The sequence below is a fragment of the Lathyrus oleraceus genome, chromosome 1 (assembly GCF_024323335.1).
Source record: "Lathyrus oleraceus cultivar Zhongwan6 chromosome 1, CAAS_Psat_ZW6_1.0, whole genome shotgun sequence".
Lineage (NCBI taxonomy): Eukaryota > Viridiplantae > Streptophyta > Magnoliopsida > Fabales > Fabaceae > Lathyrus > Lathyrus oleraceus.
The window spans coordinates 314192244-314203703 of record NC_066579.1 but is presented as its reverse complement, the minus strand read 5'-3'; positions in this window follow the sequence as shown (position 1 = coordinate 314203703).

Genomic DNA, 11460 nt, shown 5'->3' with positions numbered 1-11460 from the left:
ATATTTCTCAACAGCATGCATGTTTCTTGTTAAAATATTACTCCACCGTCTTACTACAATAACTATTGTCTTGAATTATTTTATATATATTAAAACATTAAAAAATTAAAAAATTAAAAATTAAAAAATATTTTTATTAAGTTATTCTGATTAATTACTAATATATATAATATTAATTAATTAAAATTTTAAATTAAAATTATATTAAAAATTAATAATGACACATTGTAATAACCATTTTATTATAAATATGACATAGTAAATAACATGAATTTGTTGTAAAATGTTATAAAGTACAACAACTTTTTTTTTGAAGAGTTGTAGTCAGCTACTCCACAACTACCATTTTATGTTGCAGTCTTTAACTGAAAACATTTCTGATCTTATAATACAATAATCAGAATTGAAGTGGACCAATTTATTGTTGAATCACGTTTTTATAAAATAATATTTTATGATACATATTAAAATAACACTTTTCAGCTTTTGTCATTATTTTCAATGTGATAAATGTGTTTCGTTCTGATAATGTAATATAAATAAAATCAAATATTTTCTAAACTTTAATAATAATTAGAAGGCCCCAATAAAATATAAAATCCATTTGTAATTTAATTAAGAAAAAAAACCTATTTGTAATATGAAGTCGATCAATTGATAATTGTATTGGCAAATTCAAATTGTGTGGATCGGAAAAGATAAAATGTTTTTCATACTGGTAACAAACAAATTTTCACTTTTTTTATAGACAAATAGACACAAAAAATAATTTTATTTCTTTTATTTCAATTTATTTCTAGTATCCGGAATTTTCGTAATAAGAAAAATGGTTAACTTAAAAAAATGAGGATTGCAACTTGCACCTCTCAATTTATTTCTAATATCCGGAATTTTTGCAATAACAAAAGTACTTCTTTTATTTTTTTCATTAAGAATATGTTGAAAAAACTTCTCTTAAACACAGAAAATTCGATTATTCATTCCGAAATTTGTATTGCATTTAACTGACATTTTAAAAAAATTTGATGCATGAAAAACTTTATCGGTTTTTCAAAAAAATCCAAAAATAAAATAAATAAACTATTGAAGTTTTTTAAAATTCTATAGATGACAATGTCTTTGTCAGCATTTTTTAAAATTGTGATATCTTACCTGTCTTTTACTGGTATTTTTGAAATTGTAAATATGTATGATGTTTTATTGAAAATTTCAAATGTCAGTAAAAACGCATATAGGTTATCGCATTTTTTAAAAATACCATAAAAATGCATATAAAGATTTAGATTTAATCGGACATTTTGAAAATATCAATAAAAAAATTATAATTTTTGTGAAAAAATTCCGTATGAATTCAAAATTGCCAGAATAAATGCATAAATTCAATTGAAAAAATGTCTACTTGTAAGAATTCAATAAAAGCTTAAAAAATATACTCAAAATTCAAAGTTTTCCAAAATCTTTTAAAAAATAACAATTTGAATAATAATGAAATTTGTGTGAAGATATTAGGGTTAAAACACTATTATTTGGGGTGTCGGGTTCAATCAATTGGATGTCAAGTATAAATCTCTATAAAAAAAGATATTAAGGGCCTCAAGCATACAAAAGATATGTTATGGATTAAACTAGGCCCAAGATATTCTATTAAGGTGCAAATAAGAAGAATCTATTGGCACCCTTTCTTATATTTTACATTATTACATTTTCAATGAGTTGATTAATGTATCATTTTAACTAAACAAAAGTTAACTCATTCACACATTTATTTTATTTTGAGAAAGTTTATATATTTTCTCTCAAATTGAACAAATAAATACAAGTAAATTTCTTATTTCTTTTTTATCTCCTTTTTTTTCTTCATTTAACTGCCCTTATAAATAAAATCCATAATATTCTATTTATTGAGTTATGAGAGACATACTATATATTTGACTTAAAATTTTAAAGTGATAAATTGTTCAATCTCCACTTTTTTTAATCAATGTAAGACTTTTTTACATTTATTTCTCAATACTTCCAACTCACATTTATTTTTCTCTAACGTTCCATTTTTTTCTCAATTTTATGCAATTATACTACACTTTAAATATTACAAAAAGATGTTGAATCCGCATATTTTGTAAATTGTAGTAAAATTACAGCATATTTGAAAACCTATCTAATCAATTTTTTTGCATTTTTATAGAAAGGTGTGGATCACATTTTCCATTTTTAAAGTATTGTAAATATGTTAAATACTTTAAAAGCAAATTTCAAAAATGTAAATATGTTAAATATATTTAATATAATATGAGAGAATCATAGGCAAATTGTGTTGAAGTGTAATCCAAATTCATATTTAAGTTTAGCATTTCATTTTAAGTTGCATTTAAATTTAATTTGAGTTTTATTTAGTTGTTCTGGTGGTATAAATATTTAACTCAAGTTTCAGGTTGTAACTAAAGCATTTTGAGACTGTTTTCAGTTAAGAGAAAGTTAGTTAGAATTCTCTCTCTCTCTCTCTCTCTCTCTCTCTCTCTCTCTCTCTCTCTCTCTTCCACCATCTCCATCTTCATCTTCTTCATTCTTGTGCACCAACAATTGGTATCTAGAATTTTGGTTCGATTCACAGGGAAATACGAGTGTACGTAAGGCTTGTGTGATTTATTATTTTCATTCAATTCACAATGTATTGAAGATGGAAATTTAAAAAAATCACATCTCTTGATGTTGCAGGATTGAAAAGCACTAGTGTTGGTGAGATCTGAGTGAATTTGCACAAGAACAAAGATGAACGGCAAAAACGGTAGCTTGAACACAAAACTTCCAGTATTTGATTGAAAGAATTGGAATCAATGGATGATTCATATGTGTGTGTGTTTTGGCGCTCAATATGTTCTTGATCTCATCAATGACAGTTACACGGAGGTTGCAGCAGATGCAACAAAAGCGCAGAGAAACACACAAAGAGAAATGAGGAAGAAGGATCAAAATTCATTGTTCTATATCCATCAGTGTGTGGATACAAATGTGTTTGAGAAGATTGTTGATTCAACGAAGGTGAAGGTTGCGTGGAACACACTGGTACGGTGCTACAGCGGTGTGTTTACCTGTGAATTTGGCAAACAACCGCTAGTCCTCCCAAAACAGGTTACTCGCATGATCGATTAGATTGATCCCAGAACATACGTGCAAAAGTTGTGATTATCATGTGTAGTGTTTGCATAAACACTCAGGAGTTTTATTTTGAACATAACTCTTAGAACAAATGAAAAACAAGACGTATAACGTTTGCTATGCTTTCGAGTAAGTATTGGAAAAAAGTAAGTAAAAACAGATATGAGTAAAAGACTTTGATAAATGAAATAGTGTATGAACGTACATTTGCACTCAAATTCACACTTTTCTTTCTTTGACACGGATACTTTGAGTAAGTGAGTTATGCAATAGTTTCAACACACTCATTCTCCTAAGTTACAATCCTTATTTATAGTAAAATTAAATAACTGTTTCTTAACAGGTCTCTCTTCCCAACTCGCCACGTTCTTCCTGTATGCAAAACCGTCTCCAGATGTGCTTCCGTGCGTTGTAAGACCCTAATTTTGACCCTAAGATCCCTCATGATATCTCATCATATGCATTAGCTTTGGGATCACACTTTGGCATCCTCCTTACCCTTCATTTATTTGGTTTGCATTGGGAGAGGTCACCAAGCATATTTGATTGTATCATACTTTGTTTTTCATTATTTACTAACCAAAATACTAAAAATATGTCTATATATAGCTTTGTTTCTTTTGTAGGTAATGTATGCATCCACCTATGCCTCATCAAGCTCACATCTAGGGTTTGAGACCCTCAATGCAAGGAGGCTGATCAATAGATGGTTCAAATTGACTCTAGACATCATATATGGGTCCCCATGATCTTCATTTATCATTTTGATTAAGAATTCATCAAGAGTTTGAAGCTTGTTTGCCTTGGAAGCCCTAATTCATTTGGGTATCTTGTGTTACTTCCTGAGCAAGTTTCTTCATTATTTCATCAAATATTTCAAGGTATACTTCATATTACATCATATTATACATATATGATCCTCCATGAGTCCAAGAGATCAAGATAATTTCAAGTTTGCAAGTTGGTTCATGGTGGTTGATCAGAGAAAGTCAACTGGTCAAAACTGGGGTTCCCTAGACCCTATCTCCTACAATTTTTGTCATATGAAAATGATTCAAATAGAAAAGTTGTTCCTTATGACATTCCAAACAACTTTCATGTTGAAGTAAAGATCTAGTTTTGCTTGGAAAGTCATTTTTTATGGTGAAAGATTATATGTCATTTTGTCTGAACCCTAGTTAGGAGGTCAACTTCCAAGGACCATACCTTGCTCGATTTTTATGAGATGAAATCTATTCAAGTTTCATGATCAAATACAAGATTTCATATCCATATTTTAATCTTGGAATAAATTCAAATTCAACTTGTAAGGGCATGTGCCAAGAGGAAACATTATAGGTCATTTTGGGCCATTACCATTGATTAAGTGATTTTCCTCAACCTCTAAAATGCATAACTCCTTCATTCCAAATCCAAATTAGATCAAATTTAAAAGGTTTGAAATATCTACAACTTTGATGAAGGAACTCTTTACATTTGAAGCCCATAGTAAAAGTTATTCAAGGTGGAAGAAGTGAATATTTGACTTGGTACTTAGAAAATTTTCAAATATGTTTGATTTTCCAAACTTCCACCTTAAAATTCATCATGATCAAGATTAAAATGGAAAAGTGTTAAACATGAAAGTTGTTCCCTTTGATCTCACCTTTCTAAAAAGTCTAAGATCATTTCATTTGGCCAAGAATTGGAGGACTTGCGCATGGTTTCTTCACAAGGTTTCATTTGGTTGAATTTCATGATCATATTCCAATTACCATTGCATGATCATATGACATACTTTTAGCATTGCACATGAGGAATTTTGGACCTGATTGCATCATTTCATGGGCCTATCACACACCCGTGCAAGAATGCAAGAAAGATTTCTATTTTTGGCCAATTTTTGAAATGTGTAGAAAGCAATTGCCTTGCCTATAAATAAGACCCTCATTGCTCAGAACTAAAGAGACCTGGACCAAGCTTTGAACATGCAATCCAAACCCTCACCATTAGAGGATAATCTTGAAGGTTTTCATTTGAAAATTGAGTTTCAAATCTCCTTCTGTTTTGAGATTGAAACTCCAAGAATCCAAGCCTTTCCTTGATCCAATTTAACTTCTGCAAGCTTCTGAAGTCAAGCCAAGGCCAATTGGAAGCAAGATCAAGCAAGTTTAAAGCTCCCTCAAAGGTGATTTTCCAGATTTTTCATCTCTTTGATTCTCTCTCAATTCTTCACCATTCTTTATGATTTTTGGTTGGTTGAAGTCCTACCAATGTAGGCAACAAGATTGAGTTGCTTTGAGGTCAAATCGAAACAACTCAGTTCATGATCCTCAAAATTTAAATCCCTGTATCTTTTTATATACTTGAATTGGAGGAAATTGAGGCTAGATTCATGATCCTAAGCATTTTCTCTTTGAAATAGTGTCCTTGTTTTTCATTTTTCATTGAGATGAAGTTGGACCAATCCGGTGGAGGTCATCGAAGAAAATGACTGGAGCCCTAGCTCCGGTGGTGTGTTGTAACACCTCCTGGCCATTTGATCATGTTTGAATATTCTAATTTGAACCCTTGGTTTGCATTACCACGCGTACAACATGTTGACTTGAGTCCACAACATTTAATTAATGTTAAAAATCTTCTGGCCAAATTAGCTAGTAAGGCCAAAACCTACGTTTCGACTAAAGTTGCTTCTGCAATCCAAACGTCTACCCCTTCTACTGACACGACGGAAATCGTCGTTGTCGAAACAGACAACCCGATTAACCTTATCTATATGAGCAAGTCCCTCGGGGTGTTTCGCTCTTGTCTTCTCTTCAAGCACCTCGAACCTTATATTTCATGGTTGGAGAAAGTTGAAAAGAAGAAGTCTCAACTCTGGGAAAAGATGGGCATCATTGATCTGATCCAACTGTCGAAGGTAGGGCCTTCATATTGCCAAAATATGTATGTTGCATCCTTCTACTTCTGGGAGAGTACTACCAATAGCTTTCATCTACCTTGCGGGATGGTTACTCCTACTCTATTCGACTTAGCCGCATTATGGGCTTACGACCAACTGGCGAGGCCTTCGACCCTCATGCCGGTGATGAAGATACCATTAATTTCTACCATAATCGGGCAATCTTTGGTCATTACATTGAGGACTATCATGACAAGGCTAACGAAGAAGTGTCTGACGCTGAACACATTGCTTTCTTGGCCTTGTGGTTATTGTAACACCCCGATAATAATATAATAATTATTTAAATTAAGTTAATAATATATTTATTGATTTAATTAAATAATTGAATTATTATTATTATTTTTATTATTTTGGAATAATTATTTATTGGAATATATAAGTTGGAATAATAAAAAGTCCCAATTTTGGAACAAGGGTTTTCACGTGAAAAGGAAAAGAGAAGCGGCTGAAAGAGAGAAAGGGCAAAAGGCAGAGCAAGAGAAGAGGAAAAGCTTGAAGCTGCAGAATTTGCCGGATTAACTCAGGTAAGGGGGGTTTATCGTCGATTTAACGGGTATTATATGATAATATGTCATGGGTAGTGATAGACCTTTGAATTACTTCTGAATTGGATGATTATGGTGAATTTGTGAACTTTTGGATGAACGAAATTGAGGTATGATTGAGAAAGAATTCGTAGGAATTTGATGTAAACGTGTTAGGTTTTGTGTAATCGAATAAGATATGAATGGTGTTGAGAATATGGACGGTTAATTGGTGTACATTGGACTGTAGAAGGTTGGATCGGATAGGTTTCGTAATAGGGAAAAACCATTGTAGATCTGAAATCTGGGTTCTGTAGCAGAGGGTTCTGCTAGCGCGCGATTCGCGGCGCGAAGCCCAGTTCGCGGCGCGAACTGGCAAAATCCAGAAGGGTTCTGTGACGCACCGTTCGCGGCGCGAACCCTGCTGCGCGGCGCGAACTGTGCTGTGCAGAGGTGGATATTGGTGAATTTCTGTGCTGTTGTTGTGCAGTTTTTGGTTGTTTAGGCTGAGTGATGTAACTTAGCTGAGGGATGATGTGATAGGGATCAATTCCCGTTGTTTTGAGTAGTGTAGGTATTAGTAGAGAGTGCTAATACTGTGTTTGATTATGTGGCATGAGATGATATGCTTTTGTGATAAAATGTGTTAATACATGTGTTGATGGTGTGTGATGATATGAATGATGCTGTAAATGTATCAGTTATGTATGCATTGTGAATAGACTGTTGTATGACTTATGGTGTGAGCATATTGTCTATTCTTGAGTTGTTGTTGATGCTGCATTGCTAGATGATTAGCATGCATGGCATAGCCTGTGGGGCTGTAGCTAATTCCCATAGTGAGGAATTAGTGAGTTGTGAATTGTTGTTGATGTTTGCATGCTAGATGATTAGCTTGCATAGTCTAGCCTTTGGGGCTGTAGCTAATTCCCATGATGAGGAATTAGTGAGTGAGTCATTAGATCTCAATGAGTGGGACTAGTGAGCTCAGTAGCCGTATCCGGAGGGATCGGTGAGCTTGGACTATATGTTCAAGAAGAGTCGGTACCGCATTTCATGGAGTCTCATTGCATAATGAATGCATGGCATAGCCTGTGGGGCTGTAGCTAATTCCCATTGTGAGGAATTAGTGAGTAAATCGTTGTGTTGTGTTGTTGGTGTTGAATATGGATTGAGATTATACATATGATATATATATTTGTTGAGTATAATGTTGCGTTGATACTGCCGTTATGGAGTGTGTAGTCTGGTTAGGGTGATTTGATGCGTTAGTTACTTAACATTACATAATGTTGTATAATGCTTATTATATTGATTGAGGACTCACCCTTACACCTATTTTTCAGGTAACGAGCAGTGAGTGAGTAGGAGCTAGTGCTTGGAGTCTAGTGTAGTCTCCTAGTGGGTCATGCTCTGATAGATGTAACATCGGGATGGGATGTTTGAATATTTTATTGATTGGTTGTGAACCATTTTGCATGTAATATGTTACATGATTGGAATGATTGAATTGATTTTATCCGCTGCGTATTATGCAGATACTTTGTAATTTGAATTAAATAAAGGAGCATGACAGGATATGTTGATGATGGTTGTGAAATTATTGTGTGACACCCTTCGGGGCATAATTACTCTGATTGATTTATTATTATTTTAATTAAATAATTTGGGGTATTTAGAAGGGTGTTACATTAGTGGTATCAGAGCATAGTCGGTCGTGTCGAGTCGTAGTTATTTTGTTTCCCCTGTACGGGATAGGTGTTGTGTAACCCTATCAGTACTTATTGTTTAGTTTGTTTGGGTTTTCAGAATAGAGATGGCTGGAAGAGGTAGAGATGATGCTGCAATTGCTGAGGCTCTGGGTATGCTAGCTGGAGTACTGGGAGGAAATCCGAATGTTGTGGGAATGGGAGCTGCTCGTCAGTTGAGTGAGTTCCAGAAGAACAATCCTCCAATGTTCAAGGGCGCATACGATCCAGATGGTGCTCAGAGGTGGTTGAAGGAGATTGAGAGAATCTTCAGAGTAACTGAGTGTGCTGAGAACCAGAAGGTCAGGTTCGGTACACATATGCTGTCAGAGGAAGCTGATGATTGGTGGGTTGCTACCCGCACTGAGTTGGAAACTGCTGGAAATGCTGAGATTTCGTGGGCTGTGTTCAGGGAAAGATTCCTGAGGAAGTATTTTCCAGAGGATGTCAGAGGGAAGAAAGAAATAGAGTTCTTGGAATTGAAGCAGGGTAACCGGACTGTTACTGAGTATGCTGCTAAGTTCACAGAGCTGTCGAAGTATTATACTCCCTATAGTGAGGCTGCTGGAGAATTTTCGAAATGTGTGAAGTTTGAGAACGGGTTGCGTCCCGAGATCAAGCAGGCGATTGGATATCAGCGGATCCGAGTGTTTTCTGATCTGGTTGACTGTTGCAGGATTTTTGAACAGGATTCCAAGGCCAGAGCTGAGAGCTATCAACAGAGGGTTGATAGGAAAGGCAAGAATCAGATTGATCGTGGAAAACCGTACGCAGCTGGCAAAGGTTTTCAGAGGCAGAGTGGGATGAAGAGGCCTAGTGGGGGAGATTCTAGTGCTCCTGTTAAGTGTTACAGATGTGGTCGGGCTGGACATCGTGTTCATGAGTGTACCAGTGCTGAGATGAAGTGTTTCAAGTGTGGCAGAGGTGGTCATTCGGCTGCAGAGTGTCGGTCGAAGACTGTGACTTGTTTCAACTGTGGAGAGTTGGGTCATATCAGTCCACAGTGTCCTAAGCCGAAGAAGGAGAATCAGTCAGGAGGCAAGGTCTTTGCTTTATCGGGTTCTGAGACTTTTGCAGATGATCGTTTGATCCGAGGTACGTGTTATATTAATGGCTTTCCTCTTGTAGCTATTATTGACACCGGTGCTACTCATTCCTTTATATCTTTGGATTGTGCTGTGAAACTTAAGTTAGAGATATCTGAGATGTATGGTAGTATGGTGATTGATACTCCTGCAAAGGGTTCAGTGACTACTACTTCGGTTTGTTTGAGTTGTCCTTTGAGTATTTTTGGTAGAGACTTTGGGATAGACCTTGTGTGTCTCCCGTTAGTGCAGATTGATGTTATCTTGGGTATGAATTGGTTGGTGTTTAACCGAGTCTATATCAACTGTTTCGATAAGACTGTGATTTTTCCTGAGGTGGAGGAAGAAAAGAGTTTGTTTCTATCAGCAAGGCAAGTGAATGAGGAAGTAGCAGATGGGGCGGAGTTGTTTATGCTGTTAGCGACTTTGGAAGCTAAAGATAAACTGGTGATTGGCGATCTCGCAGTGGTGTGTGATTTTCCTGATGTGTTTCCTGAAGAAGTGAATGAATTGCCGCCAGAGCGTGAAGTTGAGTTCTCGATTGATTTGGTACCTGGTACTAGACCGATATCGATGGCTCCGTGCCGTATGTCTGCTGTTGAGTTAACTGAATTGAAGAGTCAGTTGGAAGATTTGTTGGATAAGAAATTTATTCGTCCGAGTGTGTCACCTTGGGGTGCACCAGTGTTGTTGGTTAAGAAGAAAGAAGGTACTATGAGGTTGTGTGTGGACTACAGGCAACTGAATAAAGTAACGATCAAGAATCGGTATCCTTTGCCGAGGATTGATGATTTGATGGATCAGTTGGTTGGTGCGAGTGTGTTCAGCAAGATAGATTTGAGATCTGGGTATCATCAGATACGTGTGAAAACTGAGGATATTCAGAAGACTGCTTTCAGAACAAGGTATGGACATTATGAGTATTCTGTGATGCCTTTTGGTGTGACTAATGCGCCTGGAGTATTTATGGAGTATATGAATAGGATTTTCCATCCGTACCTAGATCAGTTTGTGGTGGTGTTTATTGATGACATTTTGGTGTACTCGAAATCTGAAGAAGAACATGCTGAGCATTTGAGAGTGGTTTTGGGAGTTCTACGAGAAAAGAAGTTATTTGCTAAATTGTCCAAGTGTGAATTTTGGTTAGAAGAGGTTAGTTTTCTTGGTCATGTGATTTCAAGAGGTGGTGTTGCTGTTGATCCTTCTAAGATAGAAGCGGTATCTAAGTGGGAAGCTCCGAAGTCAGTTTCTGAGATAAGGAGTTTTCTTGGACTTGCAGGTTATTATAGGAAGTTCATCGAAGGATTTTCCAAGTTGGCGTTACCGTTGACGATGTTGACTAGAAAGGGGCAAGCGTTTGTTTGGGATTCAAAATGTGAAGAAGGTTTCCAAGAGTTAAAGAGAAGGTTAACTACTGCTCCTATTCTGATATTACCGAGTTCGTCGGAATTATTTGAAGTTTACTGTGATGCTTCATTGTTGGGTTTAGGTGGTGTGTTGATGCAGAATAAGCAGGTTATAGCTTATGCTTCGAGACAGCTGAGGGTTCATGAGAGGAACTATCCGACGCATGATTTAGAGTTGGCAGCTGTGGTATTTGTTCTGAAGTTATGGAGGCATTATTTGTACGGGTCCAGATTTGAAGTTTTCAGTGACCATAAGAGTTTAAAGTATTTGTTTGATCAGAAAGAGCTGAATATGAGACAGAGGAGATGGTTAGAGTTTCTGAAGGATTATGATTTTGGTTTGAATTACCATCCGGGTAAAGCAAACGTTGTGGCTGACGCATTGAGTCGGAAATCATTGCATATGTCTATGTTAATGGTTAAGGAATTGGATTTGATCGAGCAATTTAGAGACTTGAGTTTGGTGTGTGAGAGTACTCACAATAGTGTTAAATTGGGAATGTTGAAGTTAACGAGTGGTATTCTGGATGAGATCAGAGAGGGTCAGAAATCCGATGTGCTTTTGGTTGATAAGATGACTTTAGTGAATCAAGGTCA